This window comes from Canis lupus, chromosome 6 (genome assembly GCF_003254725.2).
Source record: "Canis lupus dingo isolate Sandy chromosome 6, ASM325472v2, whole genome shotgun sequence".
Classification (NCBI taxonomy): Eukaryota; Metazoa; Chordata; class Mammalia; order Carnivora; family Canidae; genus Canis; species Canis lupus.
Genome location: NC_064248.1, coordinates 70,830,567 through 70,852,464, shown reverse-complemented (window position 1 = coordinate 70,852,464; position 21,898 = coordinate 70,830,567). Strand labels below are relative to the sequence as shown.

Here is a 21,898-nt window from a genome sequence, read left to right as displayed (position 1 = left end):
AAATTTAAAAGTTACACTTGAAGTCACATCATTTACACTTAATGTAACATAATTAGTAATCCCAGAGTTGACCACTGTCTTTCCAAGACCAGACACATAATAGTTACATGGAATCGGAGAACCCAACAACCGTCTCCTGAGGGTTCAGAATCCTCTGCATTGCTTCAGACCAGCTCTTCATGTTCCACTTCCCTTGGTTTCCTCACTTTCTGCGATTTATTTCAGTTGCCTTCCTGTTCACCCTCAGGTGCTACCACCTTCTCTACTTACTCTAGGAACTTACTCCATCTTTCGTGGTTCTTACTTCAACAAGCAGGACAAGAATAGAGCATAAATCAATCAGGCTCATCCATTCCTTGCCTTTAACAGTACAATTAAAAAAGAATAATCGCCCCCTCTCTCTGGAAAATCTCTTTCCCTGAGAATGCTATGCAATGAATGTTTGTGTTCTCTCCAAATCCATATGTTGAAACCCTAATCCCCAAGGTGATGAGTGATGGTATTTGGAGATGAAGCCTTTGAGAGGTAATTAGGTCCTGGGAGTGGAGCCCTCAGGATGGGATTAGTCTGTGTGCCTGTTTGTCGGCCTGCCTGTCTGCCTGCCTCTCTCTCTCTCTCTCTCTCTCTCTCCTCACACACACACACACACACACACACACACACACACAAACTATAAGGCAGCTGTCTACAAAACTTCTCGTAGAAGCCAAGAAATAGGCTTCCGGCAAATCTTGAACTTTCTAGTCTCCAAAGCTGTGAGAAATAAATTTTGTTGTTTAAGCCAAGTCTATGATATTTTTGTTATACAAACACAAAGGGATTAAGACAAAGGATTTCCAGAGTGAGCAATTCCCATTCCACCAACTCTAATTTACACGGCAATGAGCACATTCTCCTTCGCCCCCACCACCCCCCAAAAAGGTTAATAGGTTAGAAGTTCTTTTGCTAGGATTTCTGTACATCCTCTTAATGTTTTCTTTTGTTTTACCTGGTAAGTGACAGATGTGTCATACTCTGACACATAGAAAGCCAAGGAAGCATTAAAAATGGCCTGCACTGGGGGCATCTGTCTTCCGCTTGGGTTGTGATCCCCGGGTCCTGGGATCAAGCCCCACAGCAGGCTCCCTACTCAGCAGGGAGTCTGCTTCTCCCTCTCCCCTAGTTCATGCTCTCTCTCTCTCTCTCTCTCTCTCTCTCTCTCACTCTTTCTCTCAAATAAATAAATAAAATCTTTTTAAATTTTTAAAAATAAAAAAATAAGAATGGCCTATGCTGGGTGACTTGGGAACAAGATACACAAAAGCGACATACTTTTTTTAAAAAGATTTCTAAAGGCCTTGGACATCACTAATCCTAAAAGAAATCATATCTGGTCCTATATGAGATTCAAAATTCTCAATTTCTTTGCCACCTATTGGTTGGTAACACTTCCAAAGAACAATTTTACTTTTTTTCATTTTAAATTGATTTCTCTGTTTAGCAAGACTGAGCTTTTTGAGAGCTCTGAGACAAAGAACTCGTTTAATTTTACCTTTTTAAATCAATGTCTACAAGACCCTCTCAGTCAATGAATCAGCCTTGCTATCCATTAGACACCTTTCTAGGCTGTTCCCTGACCTTTTGTGTCCTATGTAATATTGCTGTAATATTGTAGCACTTTTAGTTAGTCTTATATGAAATGTTTTTATTATTTGCCACCTTTGGTCTTTCTGTCATTTTTAAACTCTGAACTTCACTCTGTAATTTCTCAGCTTCTGTTTTGTACTTGACATTTATTATGTGCTTTTTGTGCCCTTAATTACTTTTTGCACTTTGGGGTTGATCTATGTTGGTCTTTTCTAGTTCTACTATATTGATTGCTGTAAAGCAAGCCTCCTCCCCTCCAAGAACATTGTTTGTTTTTAAACTATATTCTTTCTTTCCAATCCTGAAAACCACTGAATTTTCTTCTTCTTGTCCTTTTCAAGAAATTTCAGGCCATCCCTAGTTATGGCAATTGAAATCTATTCACTAGGGTCATAATTACTTCTCTCTCATCATTAATTCTGTACTCAAGTTTGAAAAAGAACCGTAAAGACAGACAGACAGACAGAGAGAACAAAAAATGGAAAATACATGTCAAGAGCAGAAAAGACATTTACAGGACAATATTCAGGAAGGAACAGACGTAATAATTAACAAAGATACCAGAAAGAGGAAATAAGAATGGGTTCTTAAAGAATTATAAAGTGGGGACCACAAAGTTAAAAATAACAAACATTTTAATCTTATAAAAGTAAGAATAAATAACTTTAATGTCTAGTGTGCCAGATACAAAAACACTGTTAAGAATGCCATCAAAAAAAAAAGAAAGAAGAAGAAGAAGAAGAAAGAAGAAGAAGAAGAAGAAAGAAGAAGAAGAAGAAGAAGAAGAAGAAGAAGAAGAAGAAGAAGAAGAAGAAGAAGAAGAAGAGGAAGAAGAAGAAGACGGCCATCATTTGGGAAATAAAAGCTACCATCTTTCCGTATATAAACTTCTGCAAGTCTCCCCTTTTGTCTCATTCTTCCCAGTATTCTCTCCCTCTAGCCTGTTCTCTAGAATGCCACCAGAATCATTGTCTTAAAATGCTTATCAAGTCATTTCTCTATTGGAAAACCTTCCAGTGGCTCTCTGTCCTATCTAGCATAAAACCCAAATGTGTATAAAACCCTATATGTCAGGACTCTGTTTACTTTTCTAAATTCATTTCTACCATTTCTCCTTCATCTCAAGATTCATATGCTCCAGACAAAATGATCTTTCTCTGAGCTTCTGTATATGTTTTTTCTTCTTGCCTAGAATGCTCCTTTCTGCCCAACTCATTTTGGTCCATCCAATGCCTGTTCATAACTTCATGTAGATGCCTCTGCCTCTCTGGCTCCTTAACTAAAAGCTAAGTACTCCCTTCTGTCTACTGCCATGGTTCCCTGTATTTCTCCTGTCAGGGTGTTATTACTGTGTTATATCATCTTGTTTACTTGTCTGCATCACACACTAGTCAGCAACCAATGAGATGGCAATGGTACCATTTATGTTTTTCTTACCCTGGCATTCTAGCACTTAGCACAGAACACGACCCCTAATGATATTTGATAAATATTTCATTGGATAGTTGTTAATACAAATATTTAGTGATAGGGTTTCCTAGTAACCAAAGGCTTAATTTGACCCCCTATTTCCAATGCTTGTTGAAAATCATTCTAGAGTAAGTACTGGCAACCCTTAGTGTATATATGAAATAAGGATCATTAGGAAGTTACCTTTGGCATGTGGGACAACTGCTGCCTCGATTATCTCTTTCCTGCCAACCATAAGGGGTTGTAGTTGGTACAAGCTACCCATGGTGTCCAAAATTCAGCAGCTGGTATTCTCATGACACTCACATATCCCTTTCCACCTGTTCAGAAGTACTCACTCAATATCCCTTGTCCCACTCCACTGAAGAGACGTAATTCCATAGTAAATGGCATCTCCCACCATTGTTAGCCTTCCAGTAGAAAAGATCAAGCATCTCCTTCCAAATATCGCCATCATGTAATACCTCCGTCTACTTTTCTGCCTTAGTAAATCTAGTAAAATAAGAAGAACTGAATTTCTTCGGGATGACTTAGTAGCTTTTGAAGCACCATTCTAGTCATTATGTTCTGTGAACTATAGATTTGAGACATGGAGAAAAGTGGATTGAAAATACATTTAAAAAAAAGAAAATACATTAAAATCCTCTAGAAGTTTCTGAAATCAAAGACTACTTAGTTCACTATACTCTGCTTCATTTTTAAAAAATTTTCTTCCTTTCTCTTTAAAATTTCTCCTGAAAGTGCAGGAAACTCTGTCAATGAAGGGTATAATAAAAAGAAACCCAGCTGAATCAGATTTAAAATGTGTACTTATCCACAGGCACCTGGGTGGCTCAGTCAGTTAAGCAACCCACTCTTGATTTCAGCTCAGGTCATGATCTCAGGGTTGTAATGGAGCCATGTGTCATCTCCATGCCCAGCGTGGAGTCTGCTTAAGATTCTCTCTCCTTCTCCCACTGCCCCTGTCCCTCTCTAAAAAACAACAAGAAAAAGGTTATATATCCAAATTTACTTATTAAAGTAATATCAAAATTTTTAAGAGCAAAATTCCTAAGAAAAAGTATACTGATGCCATAAGTAGAAATAACAGCACTTCCTTGATTTTGCAAGAAATAGTATTTCTAATATCAGGAAAAGGGAATAAAAAGTAAAGCTTTTGAGCATTTGAGAGGACAAATCCAAATCAAAAATACTTTCTATGTGTTTATTAACAGAAAAGAAAAAAAGTATAAGTGATGTTGCCACTGCCCACAGTAAGGATATTGTTGAGAAAGTATTTTCATTCCTCTTACCATGAGGAGCAGAGAGTATACTGCTATATATGAGAAAGAAATTTAAAAAAAGAAAAGAAGGAAGGAAGGAAGGAAGGAAGGAAGGAAGGAAGGAAGGAAGGAAGGAAGGAAGGGAGGGAGGGAGGAAGGAAGGAGGGAGGATACCTATGTGGCTCAGTGGTTAAGCATCTGCCTTTGACTCAGGTCATGATCCCCAGGTCCTTGGATCGAGTCCCACATTGGGCTCCCTGCAGGAAGTCTGCTTCTCCCTCTGCCTATGTCTCTGCCTCACTCTCTGTGCCTCTCATGAATTAATAAATAAAACCTTGAAGGAAGGAAGGAAGGAAGGAAGGAAGGAAGGAAGGAAGGAAGGAAGGAAGGAAGGAAGGAAGGAAGGAAGGAAGGGAGGGAGGGAGGAGAAAAGAAAGAAAGAAAGAAAGAAAGAAAGAAAGAAAGAAAGAAAGAAAGAAAGAAAGAAAGAAACTAATAACTTCATGTCAAGGACACATAAAAGTAAAAAAAAAAGCACTATCCAAAATATAGGTACTTTATTGGTGAGTGTGATTTAAAATCAAATGCCTTTTGAGTTAAAGAGTGTGGGATAATCAACATGTCAGTGTTAAAATGGGTCATAAATTTTCAAAAAAGGCATCAATGAAAATAAACTGTGAAAAAACAATTTTGGACTGTCCTAAATCTAAAAAAAAATCCTTAGTTCTCAAATGTATCTGTTCATCTGCTTCTTTTTATTTCTGACTATAAATTTGCTGACAGATGTTGTGGCTTACAATTTTCAATCAACTTTCTTTCTATCTTCTTTGTTCGCCCAGTGATCACTCACAGTCCTACCCCCTGACTTCACTCCCACCACAAACTAAACTTAGTATCTCACCAGTGACCCTAACATTTTCCACTGTCTCCTCAGTTCCGTCAGACACTGGAACCAGTGACAAACTCAAAATATTCCCCAGATCACCACGGACATAACCCACAAATCTATCCTATGACTCTGTCCAAATAGGCTTTTATTTTTTTTTAATTAATTTATTTTTTTTATAAATTTATTTTTTATTGGTGTTCAACAAATAGGCTTTAGCCAATGAAAGTGAGTCATAAGTGAAAGCACACACCTGGGCCAGTTATAGAAAGGCTGGGCATTTGAACAGGTAAGTAACAAATATTAAATTCAGGAAATGGAAGATAGTTTCCTACCCAAGGGCTAGAATATCTTATGTCTGAGACCCCAAAATATCACAAAGGGAATATGACAACTTTACCAAGATGTGCTGCACAAAATAGTAACATGGAAAGACGCTCTCCCAAACTGGCTCCCATGATCAATAAGTGTAGAAGCAGCTACATAACACAGTTTTCTCTTGGAGACTCAGAAAATGCATTAGCGGAGTAAAAGATAAAAGAAGTCCGGCCATAAAGAAACATTTTAGCTTTGTTTAACCTGGTATTTGCTAAATCTTTTTGACCATTGAATACCTATTAAGATTCCAGAGAACCAGTATCTCAAGGAATAGGCGTAAGGAAAAGCTGGCCTGACCAACCACTCATATTTGCTGTTTTCTCTTGACCCACTAGGGCTACCCCATAAGTCCAGGCATTGGTCATAGGATGTCCCAGAGCAGTGCTTCTTAAAATCAGATGTGCATGCAGCTCACTGGGGATCTTATAAAGATGTAGGTTCTGACTCAGTAGGTTTGAGGTGGGACTGGAGAGTCTGATAAGGCCTCAGGTGACCCTAATGCTGCTGGTCTCTCTCACACGTTGAGTAGCTCTACAGAACCACTGCAGTGGGAAGATCATCATGTCGCCAATCTCTTAATCTTATCCTTCCTTTTAATAAAGTCTCCTGAAATATTACTTTCAGGGTGCCTGGCTGGCTCAGTCAGTGGAGCATGGGACTGTTGATCTCTGGGCAGCAAGACTGAGCCCCACATTGGGTGTAGACATCACTTAAAAATAAAAAGTCCTAATGGGGCACCTGGGTTCTCAGTCGTTTAAGCATCCATGGAACACTTAATCCCATTTGTGATTTCAGCTCAGGACACGATCCCATGGATTGTGAGATCAAGCCCCACTCAGGGCCAGACACTCAGCGAGGAGTCTGTCGAGATCCTCTCTCTCCCTTGCCCTCAGCTCCTCCCCCGACTCATGCATTTGCATGTGCTCTCTCTCTCTCTCTCTCTCTTCCTCTCAATATAAATAAATCTTGAAAAACTAAAATCTTTATAAGAAAGAAATAAAATATTACTTTCAATATATATCACTTTGCTATCAAAGACTTTTAGTGGTCCCCATTCCCTTTAACGTTAGAGACTCAGCAGTAAACATCTGGGGTGCCTGGGTGGCTCAATCAGGTAGGTGTCTGCCTCCAGGTCAGGTCATGGGCCCGAGGTCCTGCTGAGCAGGGAGTCTGCATCTCCCTGTCGCTCTGCCCCTGCCCCCTCTCTCATGTGTGCTCTCTCTCTTCCCTCTCTCTCTCAAATAAATAAAATCTTCTTTAAAAATAGGCATTTATTGAACCTTTACTGTGTGGTAAATAGATACAAAGCCCCTGACTTATACAGTTGAGTATCAAGTAGGTAAGAAACCATGTGCAGAATGCTAGGAGCCGAAACAAGAAGGGAATCGTTACTTTCTTGAGACCTCAGTTTCCTCATCTGTAAGATGAGGGTTAAACCAGACCAGTGGTATTTAATCCCCCATGTACACTGCTGTCACAACCATCATCCTATTACAGAGTCTCAGTCCCAGACCAATGAAATACAGGCTGTCAGTACCATTTTTCATAGGGAATGGGTCGTTCTTAAAAGCTCCCCAGGTGATTCTAAGGTGCAGCCAAGTTTGAAAACAACTGGACTAAATGATTCCCGAAGCGCTGCCCAGTCAGCAGCATCACTTGGAAACTTGTTAGAATGAGACTTCTCTGGCCTCATCCCAGACCTACTGAGTCAGAAACTCTAAGGACAAGGTTAAAAAAACCTGGTGTGTGTGTGTAACAGATTTCTTTATTTATTTTTAGAGAGAGACACAGTGAGTAGGGGGAAGGGGAGAGGGAGAGGATCTCTAAGAGGAGCCCAAGGCAGAGCTCGATCTCATGACCCATGAGATCATGACCTGAGCTGAAACCAAGAGTCAGTCTCCTAAGCAACGGAGCCACCCAGGTGCCCCAGAAACTGGGGTTTTAACCAGCTTTCCAGGTGATTCTGATCCACTTTGAAAACCAGCAGATTAGACAATTAGTAAATTTCCCTCCAGCTCTAAAATGGTATCATTCTTGGACCTTGAACAGCCTTGTCAAAGACTTTTGTTATTCAGTCTTACAGACTAACAGTATAACTCTTCCCAGATTTAAATCCTAGCTCTTTCACTTAATTGCTGTGCACCCTTCAGGAATTGTTTAGCTGTCTATGTTTCAGGTTCTTATCTATAAAATGAGGATAATAATAGTACGTATGCTCTCAGAGTTGCTATGAAAGTGATTTCGTGTATGGAACTCACTTAGCAGGATGCCTGAGATGTAGTTCAGGTCATTTATCAATCATTACTCTTGGGTGAGGACTTCACAGCCACTGCTCAAAATTGCAACCCACTCCTGCCATTTCCTTTTCCCCACCCCTGGTTTACTTTTCTCCTTTGCAATCATTACTCTCTAACATATAACATATTTCACTTATTGCTTTGTCTATTATCTATCTTCTCCCCCAAGGATGTAAGTTCTACAAAACCAAGGATTTGGGGTCCATTTTGCTCAGAGCTGTAACCCCAGGATCTAGTATGGGGTCTGGCACATTGGAAGTACTCCTTTGGTGGGATAAAGGAGTGATAAGCGTTAACTATTATCAATATTAATATTATAGCAATCCAAATTTTTTCTTATTGAAACCCAACAGCTTGTACTTCCTGTTTACATTTCCAGATTATGCTTACGCCTTATTACATGCTTTCTTCAAATTCTGTCCCATGCCCCACGAGGCCCTTTTACTTAACTTCTGCCCATTTTAGGTTCTGGCTCAAGTTGTACTTCTTTAATATTCCCCCACAGCTCTGCTGACTCTCTAACTCTCTGAATGTCCACAGTGTTACTGTCTATACTCTACAATTTAACTGAATTAATTATCAATGGGATGAGTAACTTTCCTAAAATTTAAAGTTACTGAAAGAGGCTGCATCTGTCATGCAATAAGCATTCATGACAAATTAGAGAGGAAGGGGTCCTCCAAGGAATCATGGGAAAACCTACCATTAATTAGCCATGTAGTCCTCGAATAACAAAAACAGTGCTCTGTGGTTTACAAAGTACCTTTAAATATATCTGCCTCATTTTGACTAGATGATCTCAAAGACTGTATCTCCTTGATCTCAAATTTTCAAAATATTTTCAGGTATGGAGAGACCATTTTCTTGAAGTGAAAAATTAAGAATAGATCATGAAAGTCAAAATTGAAGCAGATGATGACCCAAAAATGTGTTGAGTTTAGGGAATGCAAATTAGTGGCTTTCTTGCCCCCCCCTCCCTCCCCCCCCCCCCCCGTCCTCCTGTCAGCTAGGTCTGGAAGAGGCCCTCCATCATCCCCAATGTGGCCCTTTAGGCAGCCATTATCAATTAATCAGACCTAGCAGATAGGAGAACACCCATTTCCAGCCTAACTTAGTCTAACCATCTTACTTCTAAAAGCAAAGAAAACATGCTAAGAAATTTAAAGTGACTTGTCCAGGCACATACATGGTAGCCGACCAAGGCCAGAACCAGCCTCTTGACTCCTCTCCTGGATTCTCCCCATTGCCCCTCCTCAACATTTCTGAAACTCAGCATTTAAATTTCCATTCTAAAGCAATCAAAACATGGAAAGCAAACCTTTGACATAGAGCTTTCATATTAATGCTCATGAATATAACGTTGAAATGAAAAATGACAGTTTTGAGTCAAGTGATAGACAGAGTTGGTTAGTCTGTTATTTCTCAAGTGTGTTTATTTACCTAAGCCTAGAGTGTGTCGTGACTGGAAATAGACAAAACAGATTATTTTAATTCTACTCTCCTAGGGAAAAAAAGGGGGAATGGTTTTCATTAATGGGAACTGGGCTCAAATCTGGTCCCAAAATAACTTACACTACTGAATCATCTTTATAAAGGTGACATTTCTCTCATTAATGGCAACGCATTATTATAAATGCAGTTTATTTTTTTTTTTTTTTTTTTTTTTTTTCCCACTTTCATTTTTTTTTTATTGGTGTTCAATTTACTAACATACAGAATAATACCCAGTGCCCGTCACCCATTCACTCCCACCCCCCGCCCTCCTCCCCTTCTACCACCCCTAGTTCGTTTCCCAGAGTTAGCAGTCTTTACGTTCTGTCTCCCTTTCTGATATTTCCCACACATTTCTTCTCCCTTCCCTTATTTTCCCTTTCACTATTATTTATATTCCCCAAATGAATGAGAACATATAATGTTTGTCCTTCTCCGACTGACTTACTTCACTCAGCATAATACCCTCCAGTTCCATCCACGTTGAAGCAAATGGTGGGTATTTGTCATTTCTAATAGCTGAGTAATATTCCATTGTATACATAAACCACATCTTCTTTATCCATTCATCTTTCGTTGGACACCGAGGCTCCTTCCACAGTTTGGCTATAGTGGCCATTGCTGCTAGAAACATCGGGGTGCAGGTGTCCCGGCGTTTCATTGCATTTGTATCTTTGGGGTAAATCCCCAACAGTGCAATTGCTGGGTCGTAGGGCAGGTATATTTTTAACTGTTTGAAGAACCTCCACACAGTTTTCCAGAGTGGCTGCACCAGTTCACATTCCCACCAACAGTGTAAGAGGGTTCCCTTTTCTCCGCATCCTCTCCAACATTTGTTGTTTCCTGCCTTGTTAATTTTCCCCATTCTCACTGGTGTGAGGTGGTATCTCATTGTAGTTTTGATTTGTATTTCCCTGATGGCAAGTGATGCAGAGCATTTTCTCATATGCATGTTGGCCATGTCTATGTCTTCCTCTGTGAGATTTCTGTTCATGTCTTTTGCCCATTTCATGATTGGATTGTTTGTTTCTTTGGTGTTGAGTTTAATAAGTTCTTTATAGATCTTGGAAACTAGCCCTTTATCTGATATGTCATTTGCAAATATCTTCTCCCATTCTGTAGGTTGTCTTTGAGTTTTGTTGACTGTATCCTTTGCTGTGCAAAAGCTTCTTATCTTGATGAAGTCCCAATAGTTCATTTTTGCTTTTGTTTCTTTTGCCTTTGTGGATGTATCTTGCAAGAAGTTACTATGGCCGAGTTCAAAAAGGGTGTTGCCTGTGTTCTTCTCTAGGATTTTGATGGAATCTTGTCTCACATTTAGATCTTTCATCCATTTTGAGTTTATCTTTGTGTATGGTGAAAGAGAGTGGTCTAGTTTCATTCTTCTGCATGTGGATGTCCAATTTTCCCAGCACCATTTATTGAAGAGACTGTCTTTCTTCCAATGGATAGTCTTTCCTCCTTTATCGAATATTAGTTGCCCATAAAGTTCAGGGTCCACTTCTGGATTCTCTATTCTGTTCCACTGATCTATGTGTCTGTTTTTGTGCCAGTACCACACTGTCTTGATGACCACAGCTTTGTAGTACAACCTGAAATCTGGCATTGTGATGCCCCCAGATATGGTTTTCTTTTTTAAAATTCCCCTGGCTATTCGGGGTCTTTTCTGATTCCACACAAATCTTAAAATAATTTGTTCTAACTCTCTGAAGAAAGTCCATGGTATTTTGATAGGGATTGCATTAAACGTGTATATTGCCCTGGGTAACATTGACATTTTCACAATATTAATTCTGCCAATCCATGAGCATGGAATATTTTTCCATCTCTTTGTGTCTTCCTCAATTTCTTTCAGAAGTGTTCTATAGTTTTGAGGGTATAGATCCTTTACATCTTTGGTGAGGTTTATTCCTAGGTATCTTATGCTTTTGGGTGCAATTGTAAATGGGATTGACTCCTTAATTTCTCTTTCTTCAGTCTCATTGTTAGTGTATAGAAATGCCACTGACTTCTGGGCATTGATTTTGTATCCTGCCACGCTACCGAATTGCTGTATGAGTTCTAGCAATCTTGGGGTGGAGACTTTTGGGTTTTCTATGTAGAGTATCATGTCATCGGCGAAGAGGGAGAGTTTGACTTCTTCTTTGCCAATTTGAATGCCTTTAATGTCTTTTTGTTGTCTGATTGCTGAGGCTAGGACTTCCAGTACTATGTTGAATAGCAGTGGTGAGAGTGGACATCCCTGTCTTGCTCCTGATCTTAGGGGAAAGGCTCCCAGTGCTTCCCCATTGAGAATGATATTTGCTGTGGGCTTTTCATAGATGGCTTTTAAGATGTCGAGGAATGTTCCCTCTATCCCTACACTCTGAAGAGTTTTAATCAGGAATGGATGCTGTATTTTGTCAAATGCTTTCTCTGCATCCAATGAGAGGATCATATGGTTCTTGGTTTTTCTCTTGCTGATATGATGAATCACATTGATTGTTTTACGGGTGTTGAACCAGCCTTGTGTCCCAGGGATAAATCCTACTTGGTCATGGTGAATAATTTTCTTAATGTACTGTTGGATCCTATTGGCCAGTATCTTGTTGAGAATTTTTGCATCCATGTTCATCAGGGATATTGGTCTGTAATTCTCCTTTTTGGCGGGGTCTTTGTCTGGTTTTGGAATTAAGGTGATGCTGGCTTCATAGAACGAATTTGGAAGTACTCCATCTCTTTCTATCTTTCCAAACAGCTTTAGGAGAATAGGTATGATTTCTTCTTTAAACGTTTGATAAAATTCTCCTGGGAAGCCATCTGGCCCTGGACTCTTGTGTCTTGGGAGGTTTTTGATGACTGCTTCAATTTCCTCCCTGGTTATTGGCCTGTTCAGGTTTTCTATTTCTTCCTGTTCCAGTTTTGGTAGTTTGTGGCTTTCCAGGAATGCGTCCATTTCTTCTAGATTGCCTAATTTATTGGCGTATAGCTGTTCATAATATGTTTTTAAAATCGTTTGTATTTCCTTGGTGTTGGTAGTGATCTCTCCTTTCTCATTCATGATTTTATTAATTTGAGTCTTCTCTCTCTTCTTTTTAATAAGGCTGGCTAATGGTTTATCTATCTTATTAATTCTTTCAAAGAACCAACTCCTGGTTCTGTTGATCTGTTCCACAGTTCTTCTGGTCTCGATTTCGTTGAGTTCTGCTCGAATCTTTATTAACTCCCTTCTTCTCTTGGGTGTAGGATCTATTTGCTGTTTTTTCTCTAGCTCCTTTATGTGTAAGGTTAGCTTTTGTATTTGAGTTCTTTCCAGTTTTTGAATGGATGCTTGTATTGCGATGTATTTCCCCCTCAGGACTGCTTTTGCTGCATCCCAAAGATTTTGAACGGTTGTATCTTCATTCTCATTAGTTTCCATGAATCTTTTTAATTCTTCCTTAATTTCCTGGTTGACCCTTTTATCTTTTAGCAGGATGGTCCTTAACCTCCATGTGTTTGAGGTCCTTCCAAACTTCTTGTTGTGATTTAGTTCTAATTTCAAGGCATTATGGTCTGAGAATATGCAGGGGACAATCCCAATCTTTTGGTATCGGTTCAGACCCGATTTGTGACCCAATATGTGGTCTATTCTGGAGAAAGTTCCATGTGCGCTTGAGAAGAATGTGTATTCAGTTGAGTTTGGATGTAAAGTTCTGTAGATATCTGTGAAATCCATCTGGTCCAGTGTATCATTTAAAGCTCTCGTTTCTTTGGAGATGTTTTGCTTAGAAGACCTATCGAGTATAGAAAGAGCTAGATTGAAGTCACCAAGTATAAGTGTATTATTATCTAAGTATTTCTTCACTTTGGTTAATAATTGATTTATATATTTGGCAGCTCCCACATTCGGAGCATATATATTGAGGATTGTTAAGTCCTCTTGTTGAATAGATCCTTTAAGTATGATATAGTGTCCCTCTTCATCTCTCACTACAGTCTTTGGGGTAAATTTTAGTTTATCTGATATAAGGATGGCTACCCCTGCTTTCTTTTGAGGACCATTCGAATGGTAAATGGTTCTCCAACCTTTTATTTTCAGGCTGTAGGTGTCCTTCTGTCTAAAATGAGTCTCTTGTAGACAGCAAATAGATGGGTCCTGCTTTTTTATCCAGTCTGAAACCCTGCGCCTTTTGATGGGGTCATTAAGCCCGTTCACATTCAGAGTTACTATTGAGAGATATGAGTTTAGTGTCATCATGATATCTATTCAGTCTTTGTTTTTGTGGACTGTTCCACTGAACTTCTTCTTAAATGGGAATTTTAAGAGGCCCCCTTAAAATTTCTTGCAGAGCTGGTTTGGAGGTCACATATTCTTTTAGTTGCTGCCTGTCTTGGAAGCTCTTTATCTCTCCTTCCATTTTGAATGAGAGCCTTGCTGGATAAAGTATTCTTGGTTGCATGTTCTTCTCATTTAGGACCCTGAATATATCCTGCCAGCCCTTTCTGGCCTGCCAGGTCTCTGTGGAGAGGTCTGCTGTTACCCTAATACTCCTCCCCATAAAAGTCAGGGATTTCTTGTCTCTTGCTGCTTTAAGGATCTTCTCCTTATCTTTGGAATTTGCAAGCTTCACAATTAAATGTCGAGGTGTTGAACGGTTTTTATTGATTTTAGGGGGGGATCTCTCTATTTCCTGGATCTGAATGCCTGTTTCCCTTCCCAGATTAGGAAAGTTTTCAGCTAGAATTTGTTCAAATACATATTCTGGCCCTCTGTCCCTTTCAGCGCCCTCGGGAACCCCAATTAAACGTAGGTTTTTCTTCCTCAGGCTGTCGTTTATTTCCCTTAATCTATCTTCATGGTCTTTTAATTGTTTGTCTCTTTTTTCCTCAGTTTCCCTCTTTGCTATCAACTTGTCTTCTATGTCACTCACTCGTTCTTCCACCTCGTTAACCCTCGTCGTTAGGACTTCTAGTTTGGATTGCATCTCATTCAATTGATTTTTAATTTCTGCCTGATTAGCTCTAAATTCTGCAGTCATGAAGTCTCTTGAGTCCTTTATACTTTTTTCTAGAGCCACCAGTAGCTGTATAATAGTGCTTCTGAATTGGCTTTCTGACATTGAATTGTAATCCAGATTTTGTAACTCTGTGGGAGAGAGGACTGTTTCTGATTCTTTCTTTTGAGGTGAGGTTTTCCTTCTAGTCATTTTGCTCAGTGCAGAGTGGCCAAAAGCAAGTTGTATTGGGAAAAAGAGAAAAAGAGAGGAGAGAAAGAAGGAAAGAAAAGAGAAAGAGAAAAAAAAAAGGGAAGAAAAAGAAAAAAAAAACGAAAAAAAAAAAAAAAGAAGAAAAAGAGAAAGAAAAAGAAAGGAGAAAAAAAAGGGGGTGGGGGAAGGAAACAAATCAAAAAGCAAAACAAAACAAAAACAAAAACAAACAAACAAAAAAAGAACCACCGGGGAGTATCTTCTGATTCTGTGTACTTTAAGTCCCTTGGCTTCTCCTGGAAGTTGTCCGTCTAGCTGGTGTTCTGGGGGAGGGGCCTGTTGTGCTGATTTTCAGGTGTTAGCAGTTGGGGGAGCTGCTGTGCCCTGCCTGGTGCAGGGCTCGGTGGGGGTTGTTTACCCCGTGAGGCCGCAGGAGGAACAGCCCCAGTGGCGGGGCAGCTCTGGAAACCTGGATTCAGCTCCGGCAGGAACTCCGTCTGCAGGGCCTGGATGCTCCGGGGCGGGGCCGCTGATGTGCTCAGCTGGGGCAGGAGCGTCCTTGCTGTCCTGGGCCCTCCCGGCCTCTGCCTGTCCCGGGGAAGGCGGGATCCTGGGCTGTGTCCCGGCGCCCTGTGCTCCGGGGCCTGCGCTGGTGGATTCGCGCTCCCGGGCCGCGCAGCCCCCTCCGCGGAGCCGCCGCCCGAGCCCCTCCGAGCTGCTCCTGGAACCGCGCAGCCCCCTCCGCACGGAGCCTCTTCCTCTGCCCGAGCCCCTCCGAGCTGCTCCCGGGGCCGCGCAGCCCCCTCCGCGGAGCCGCTGCCCGAGCCCCTTCAGCTGCTCCGGGTCCCGCCGGGTCCCGCCGTGCGCGCTGCAGCCCTTAGGGAGCTCGGCGCACTCTCCTGGGCGCGCAGTTGCTGTTACTGTCCCCGGGAGCCCGAGGGCATCCCCGCCCTCCTGGGTCCTGCTCCACCTCCCTGCGAGCCCCTTTCCCCCCGGGAAGGTCGGTGCAGCTCCTGCTCCTCCGGGACGGGGCTCTCCTGTCCTGGGGACACTCGCCCCGGCCTCAGCCCGGCTCCTCGCGGGGCCCCTCCCCCTTGGAGGCCTTTGTTCCTTTACTTCTTTTTCCCCGTCTTCCTACCTTGATAGAAGCGCGAACTCTTCTCACTGTAGCATTCCAGCTGGTCTCTCTTTAAATCTCAGGCCGAATTCATAGATTTTCAGGATAATTTGAAGGTTTTCTAGGTAGTTTGGTGGAGACAGGTGATTTGGAGACCCTACTCTTCCGCCATCTTGCTCCTCCCCTCTATAAATGCAGTTTAATCACCAAATTTAAATTGCAAGAAAAACATATTTGAAAGAGTATGAAAAAAAAGAGATAATGGAGAGAAATAAACATCTATTTTAATATAAATAATGACTATTTCCTCATCACAGAAATTATGCTCACATTTGACAATTATAATTTTCCAGATCCTCTCCCTAAAGCACAGTTTCCAAATATTGCAATCACCTTTGCAACTCACTTGGAATGAAACTGACTTGTCAAATTTTACCTAGCCAATTGATAACTCTGTCTTGATTAACCCTCATTTTTAGGTATACTATAATTGAAGCTGCTTTTGGGGGGAGAAATCATCATCTAACACAGTTAGAAATTGCCTCTGGCACTGTCTGCTTTACCCGAGGAAACCAGGATGACAACTGGCAGTTCTGTTACTTCACAGTTAATCCATTTTAGCAACTGTGCTACTTAGTAGGAAGGTACCAGCAGTTGGTCCCTTACTCTATCCTTCCACACTGAGAAAGCGAGTCTGACTCATATTTGGGGGTAGGATGAGGAAAGGAACAAATATCTAGATTCTCTTCTCTTCAGCATGGACCCTGCCACCACACGGGAGGAGGAGTGAATGCTGAAACACAGAGGAAGTTCGAAGTCTGCACTGCCCCTGCTCCATGAAAAAGGGCAGTCAGTTCGAGGGTTCTCCTAGAGTCTAGATATATACAGGAACCATCCCAATAGGCCTCAGAGAAATCTACCTACAAATTGATGCTTGCTAAGAGTGCCCAGGAAAGCTGGAGGGATTTTCACCTCAAACCCCATTGTCAACTAAGATCACGGATGGTCCACGAATTTGGTCAAAACAAGAATGAAACCAAGAGCTCTGGTCAGAAGACATCATGCTTGCCCAGGCATGGATCTTAAAAGCAAAGAGGATAGTCAAGACAAATTGAGGCTTCTGGAAAGTAGAACAGTGGTTCCAGAGGCATGTTTGTGAAATACTGGAGCACTCTGCTTTCTGGCTTAGAAATTCCAAAAATTCAGAAATCACTTCCCCTGAAGCACATTATTGAATCATTTTTTTCAATCAACCCACATACTCATTTAGAAAAGGGGACAAGTACCCTACCTAACTTAGAAGAAATTAGTTTCTAAGGCATCATTCACAATATGGAAAATCCTTTAAAACACTGTTATTTACATAATTAACACCCGAATTCCTTGAAAATTTAGCATATGCTGGCTAATCCAACACAGTAAGCAGAGAATAAATTTGAGTTGGAAACACTTGCCTTGGAATTAGTTTTGTCATTCCTAGTTCTGTGTGACCATGAGCAAACTACTATCATTGAGCCCTTGTTTCCTTTTCTATAAAATAATCATAATAAAATGTATCTTACAGCTTAGTTCTGAAGATTACATGAAAAACACTGGAAGAGGCATAAAAATGCCTGACCTGTGAGAGAAACTAAGTAAATAATTTCCTTCCCTCATTTCTTTTTTCTAATTAGGAAAATATCCACATTAAAGTGCTATTGAATGCTATGTATGGTTTAAAAAATTAAGTAACAAGAGAGTACAGGCACCTGGGTGGCTCAGTCAGTTAAGTGTCTGACTCCTGATTTCAGCTCAGGTCATGATCTCAGGGTGATGGGATTTGGCCCTGCATCAGGCTCTGCACTCAGTGAGGAGTCTGCTTGAGAGTCTCTCCATCTCCCTCTCCCTCTGGCCCCTCTCCCTGCTTGTGCACTCTCTCTCTAATAAATAAATATCTTTTTAATTATTTTATTTTATTTTTTAATATTTTATTTATTTATTATTAAGAGACAGAGAGAGAGAGAGGCAGAGACACAGGCAGAGGGAGAAGCAGGCTCCATGCGGGGAGCCCGATGTGGGACTCGATCCTGGGTCTCCAGGGTCATGCCCTGGGCTGAAGGCAGTGCTAAACCTCTGAGCCACCGGGGCTGCCCTCTCTTTAAAAATTTTAGAAAATAAAAAGGTAACACGTCAATGTTAAGTCTATGAATTATAGTTTACATAACTGATTTGAAGCAACTACTATTCATATATATAATTACATGTAAAATTCCAACAAATAACTCTGCAGTCCTCTAGCTGAACAATTCAAATTGGTAGCATAACCTGGCTCTCTTTTTCCAGCAATATATTGCAATTTTATTTTTCTTCCAATCAATCCCACTATGTTAAAAGAGAAAGAGGAAGATCTACCCCTATTCAGCTGAATTATAGCAATATTTTATGGCCTCTTTTCCATGGAGTCCTTTTCTTTTGCGTTAGATTACCATGTACCCCTCAAAATATTTCTGCCAATCTGTCTTCCAGAGCCTGCCTGTGGTCCTCTAATATTACAAATATAGCAAGGCAGTGTTAAGAGCAAATATGTATAGTCCAAAAAAAATTTTTAAATAAAAAAATTTTTAAAAAAAGAGGAAAAGAAAGGCATGTTTGACAGATCTCAGAGAATAAGCAGTAACTAGTAGCATGGCCAAAGGCAACAGCAGGCTTGTCCATCTGTCCATCATGAAACCGAGTTGTGCCTACTAGTTTTCAACAGGAGGTGGCCATGTGGGCATAAAGCTAAAATAGAAAAATTCTATCATCAGGAAGACGAGGTGAGGAAGGAAGAAAAGGATTAACTATTTCAGAATCAATTTAGAGGTGAGCATGATGAATACAAAGAATTGTTGCATGTTTCTTATTCACAGACTATGAAAATTTTATTCAATCTTTTATTCATTCTGGGTGCTTTCTAGAAGCCAGACACTATGCTAGCCACTATGGATCCAAACAATAATTTCCTGGGGTGCCAGCCTGGCTCATATGGTAGAGCATGTGACCCTCGATCTTGGGGTCATGAATTTGAGCCCCATGTTGGGTGTAACATTTTTTTTAAGTTTAAAAAGGAATAATGCCCTTCTTTTGGGAATTTTGTTTCATGAGAGAGACAGAGAAGTAAACAAAAAATTATAATACAGAGAGATGACAGCCAATGTATATATGCAGTGGGAACAAAGAAAGAAGTTATTAACTATGCAAAACTATGCAGACTTTACAAATTTGTGAGTCATCTTTGCACAGGGGCTAAACTCTGTAATATGTCAGTGTTGTTATATGTGCTATAAAAGTGAGGTCAGCCACAGAAGTAGAATAGAAAATCTAAGAATGAACAGATGGGTCTTGATCAACTATGTTTGCCTTGGGGTGGAAGAAAAAGTGTTATTGCCTTTACCTTCACTCATTGCAGTCTTTTTTTTCCTTAAGTATGTGTGTGCTTAATTTTTATCTGATTTAATATTATCAACGCTATCTAAACATGTCCATTTCTATTTTCTGTAGATATGTTTGAGAGTGCAACCATTGGACAATGGATAGATACAGATATGGATATAGATGTAGATGTAGATCTAGATAGATACATTAATTGATGCAGAGATAAATGCAGAAATAGCATCTTGGCTTCTGGAAATATGAGTTATGATATAATTCTTAAATTTTATGATAAAACATTTTCATTAAGGAAAATTTTAACAGAATAGTGACTATAAGGCATAGCACTTATCGGCATTTAGCCAAAATTAAGATGTTAATACAAATAAATCCTCAGTGTGCTTTAAGACCCACTATAAAGGCTTCCTTTCAATTGCAGAATTGAATAAGGAGTGAATTGAGGCACTCCCATTTAAGCTAAAGTAGAATGTCTGAGTAAACTGTCAGTTTGCAAATCCGACTTAAACATTTGCTGGCTTTGTGGCTAACCTGTGCACTTGAAAACATAAAATTCACATCAGTTTCACATCAGATGAAATGTATTATTCCTCTCTGAGGCAATTTTTGGTCATTGGCCTTTTGGTTATCTCTGGCATCGGCATTTCTCTTCGTTGTCCCTGAAGTCAGCACTGCCTAGAGCTACATGCACAAAAATATTGGTGTTCCCCTCCAGGTCCCCTCCCCCCATCTCAGGCGCCAATGGCACCTTCTGGAAATGTAGCATGAGGCATTAGCACCAGGTACTAGCACCAGGCTTACCCAGAGTCTGGGTGCTCCCTGAAGAGCCTACTCCAAAGAATAACAGCCATCCCTCTCCATGCCTCTGTCCTCATAGCCTGCCCTGGTGGCCACCAAAATTGAAACACCCTACCCCCTGACAAACTCAAAAGAATGAAGTCACATTGTGACTGATATACATTAATCTGACAAACACATAAGTCTTACATCTTATCTCTAAGTTTGACTTGTCACCTAATTAGCCTATTTGACATGTCAAGATTTCATTTGCACCTGACTTGTATATCATGAAAACAGCGCCCATATAGAGATTATTTGTTTAATGTTTTCACTCTGTCCATTTATCAATCCGATATAAGCAATTCTTGGTCACTGTTCTCCGTGTGTTTCTCTTATTCTGACATCCAGCACAGCTTCACAGGTAATTTTGTTTACTGAATATTTTGTACTCATGGTGGTGGTATTGGTGATGCTGCAGCTTCTCCGCTCTACTCTGACAAGTGTTGTCCTCTAAAGGGACAAGTTTGTGCCAGTATCTGTGCTACTTCCTATGACTTTTGTTACAGATTTCTAATCATCATGGGTTTTTTTTTTCATTTATTACATGTTAAAACCTTCACAAAGATGGAATTAAAAAATAAAAATGCCCTTACGGAGTGAGTTGAGTAATGACTCAAGCCCAAAGGATGGGACTTATGAATGCTATAGAGAAAGTCACTTACTAATTGACAGTCTACTGTCAATAGACTACTTGACATTAAATGGAGGCCAATGGAAGCATCGATTAGTGGGAGTTGACAAAAAGTAGGTGTTACGGTGAACAAAATGCCCTCTTTTTGATGGTGGAATCTGTGATGTCTTTCCAGATTATCGGTAGCCAATATTCAGAGAAAAGAGATAAATGTTAAATGAGCAACATGGAATAGGGTGAGGTAACACCCAAGGCAAGAGTGCTTCATAGCTCCAAAAGTCCAGAGCATGCTAATCATATACTTTGAGAAATTATTTTCCCTTAAAGCATTGTTAGCCATGGTAGCAATCATTTGCCCTTGGCTTACAATAAACCAGCCTAAACTACAATGTAGGTGAAGTATAATACAGCCCTAGTGATTCTATTTCAAATAGAATCACTCTCAACCCTTTGTAACACTTCTGAATTACAATTTGTGAACAATCACAAAAACTGCCATTTCTTCAGTGTATATATATGTTACTTCTCAGGCCCTGTGCCAATTTAATCTCACAGACCAAGGTAATTACTGTTATTCCTTTTACAGATGAGCAAATAGGCCTAAAAGACTAAAGTCACCTGCCCAGACATGTTAGTAACACATGTGTATTTGCATAAAAGAAAATGTCCTGGAGGTTGGCTATAACCCAGGTTTCATACTTGAGGCACATCTGTAATCCCCACCCCCAGAGGAGAATCTGAATGCACAATCCCTGGCAGCACATTCATGGGAGCAGGGCCAGCCACACCCGACAACGCATTTACAGCCTTCAGGAACCCATGTAGATTTTGACACATTCTCAGGCCCTTTTTAAACAGCGTGTTAGATCTTTTGATCTCACTTTTAATAACCCTTTTAGTCTTCTCAAAATACACAACCAAAGATCAAAGAGGCTGCTTAGCTTTAAGCTACACATTCTAGGTCTTCCATTTTAATTTGTACTCATGCTACATTTTGCTTTTTTTTCATAGCTAGGAATAGATTTTCCTTCATGAAGGAATAAAATTTGCCCTTAAGGAAAACAGTATTCATTTTCAATAAACATTTACTAAGTAACTACCTTCTTGGAAGTAAAAGGCTAGGCCTGAAGAAGGGGAAAGATGGATGAGACCTGGGCTATGCCTACCAGGGGCTAAAAATCTAATTAATGGGGATAGAAATAGTAGGAATTGGGGTTAAAATCTGAAGGGGAGCTTCGTGGTCCCTCTCCAACGAACAAGTGACAGTGTGTTGCTGCTCTAAGGAGCAAGCTCTGGCTATGTCACAATATGAAAAAGGGAGCTG

The 21,898-nt window shown here is 40.4% G+C and overlaps 1 protein-coding gene across 7 annotated transcripts in view; it reads right to left on the bottom strand.

Moving 5' to 3' along the window:
* The window catches only part of SLC44A5 (solute carrier family 44 member 5), a 350,897-nt gene that overhangs the window by 276,584 nt on the left and 52,415 nt on the right, over window positions 1-21,898 (bottom strand). The window lies entirely within an intron of this gene.